Source organism: Musa acuminata, chromosome BXJ1-4, assembly GCF_036884655.1.
Source record: "Musa acuminata AAA Group cultivar baxijiao chromosome BXJ1-4, Cavendish_Baxijiao_AAA, whole genome shotgun sequence".
In the NCBI taxonomy this organism is placed as follows: Eukaryota; Viridiplantae; Streptophyta; class Magnoliopsida; order Zingiberales; family Musaceae; genus Musa; species Musa acuminata.
Window position 1 is genome coordinate 38,708,791 of NC_088330.1, and position 1,954 is coordinate 38,710,744.

A 1,954-nucleotide genomic window follows, 5' to 3' on the forward strand; every position below is an offset into this window, starting at 1 on the left:
AGGCCTATAATGTAACATCTTAAATCTAAAAAATGGATAGGGCTTATAATTTGACATCTTAAATCTTAAAATGTTAAATCAATCTAACAAATATTATCTTTGATTTTTAATTATCTAAATTGATTATCTATTTTTTTAATTTTATATCATCAACGTTGAAAGATTCTCATAAAGAAAAACAAAAATAAGAAATAGAAAAAGGGAAAGAAAGAAAGAAACAAAAATGGTACAAAAGGAGTCCAAAAAGTTTGTTAGAATTAACTAATAAGTTAAAAATATTTATATCCATTAATTATAAATAGTAAAAAAGGGACAACCGATTTGAGGGAGTTGGCTTTGAATCAAATCGTTCCCGATCCAATCCGTGTTCGATCTGACTCATCTTGATCGGATCGAGCACTGCCAAGTCTCAACCGGATCCGATATCTGACGTTCGATGTGATTTCATGATCATGTCTGCGTATATATATTGGTGTATAACATGTTATTGTTTGAGTCATCTAATCGATGCTCGGTCAGACGCATAACTGGGTCGGATTGAGCGCTGCCAAGTCTCAACCGGATCCGATATCTGACGTCTATATATAGCGCCCGCGCGCAGCAGCGCCATCCTCATCTCCCCAAATTTGCCGCCCCCCAAACCCCAAACCCCAAACCCATCTCCTCCTTGCTCCAATTGCTCCCTTACCTCCCATCTCCCGTCCCGTGTCTTCCTTCTCTGCGGCCGTTGTGGAGGCACTCGGGTCCGACGAAGCCCCAGATGGCGGCGGAGGATTCGAGGTGGTTTAGCTTTCTTCCTCTCGATAACGATCATCGAGGAGGCGCACTTGGTTATCGTGTGACTGACCTCTCTTTTTCCTCTGTTTTCTCGTTTCTTTTCAAGGTTGAGGAGGCATCCGCCACTGCTGCTCGTCTCGACGTTGAGGGTCGATGCCGATAAGGTACTCGAATTTTGTCCTTCCTCTGCATAGTATGTCGTGGTGTCTTTTTGTTCCCTCTTGAGTTGTCCTGTGCCGCTTTATGCATTTTATTGATTAATTTAGTGTCGGAGATATGCATTGAGAAAGGAGAATGGGTAGAATTACTGGTAAATCATTGCTCAACAAAAAATATACGGCACGCATTGTTAATTTTATTCTACATGGGTTGAGCTATAATTTTATCAAGATAAACAGGATGCAGCCTTACTCAATTCTATATTACGGGATTATAAATATGTATGTAGCTTGATCTTGGATGTACCTTTGTTTTACAAGTCCAGCATATGAAGAGGATCCTTCTCATTTCAAGCTTCAGGAGCCAAATCAGCCATTAATTTTTAGACGTAAAAAATGACAAAAGAGTTAAAGGAAGCAGTTGTTTCTAATTAGTGTCGTCCCCATCATATTCATGCAATTAGTGGTTGATGCTTAGAGAAGATATGTATTAAGTTTTATGGGCAACTATTGACATCAGTCTCAAAGTCAATTTTCTTGCAAAGTCAAACACATGCAAGATAGGAGTTAATTTAACCTATAAGACTTTCTTATCAACGTCTGTTTAAGCTTGTTCACAAGAGAATCCTCGAGTCATACCACAGTCAAAAGAGTGTTAAGCACAAAGGGGAACATGAAGTATTTGTTTGTCAAAACTATTTTCATTTGGGAACTCATACAAGTAAAAGCAATATATAGGAGCACAATCTCTCCAAAGTGATTCCAGTTGTACTAATGTAGAGATTATTATGAGACGACATACTGTTCTCCTCTACTTAGTCTCTTCTACTAGTGAAGATTAATGTCTCGCAACGTAGTCCTACCAGTGAGAATTAATGTCTCGCATGCTAATCCACGGTGGCTATGTATTGGCATGGTGTACTTTACTGTACCAAGCTGATGTTGCAATGCACCATACCAATGCGAACTGTCAAATTTGATGCGTGGCAGTGTGCCTATGTTGGACGCGTTGGCATGCA

General features: G+C 39.4%; 1 long non-coding RNA gene across 1 annotated transcript; it reads left to right on the forward strand.

Moving 5' to 3' along the window:
- Nucleotides 1–631: 631 nt before the first annotated feature.
- On the forward strand, nt 632–1,241 carry LOC135665972 (uncharacterized). Its single transcript, XR_010509659.1, has 2 exons — nt 632–780; nt 884–1,241. It is a non-coding gene; the product is annotated as an uncharacterized LOC135665972 (long non-coding RNA).
- Nucleotides 1,242–1,954: the final 713 nt, after the last annotated feature.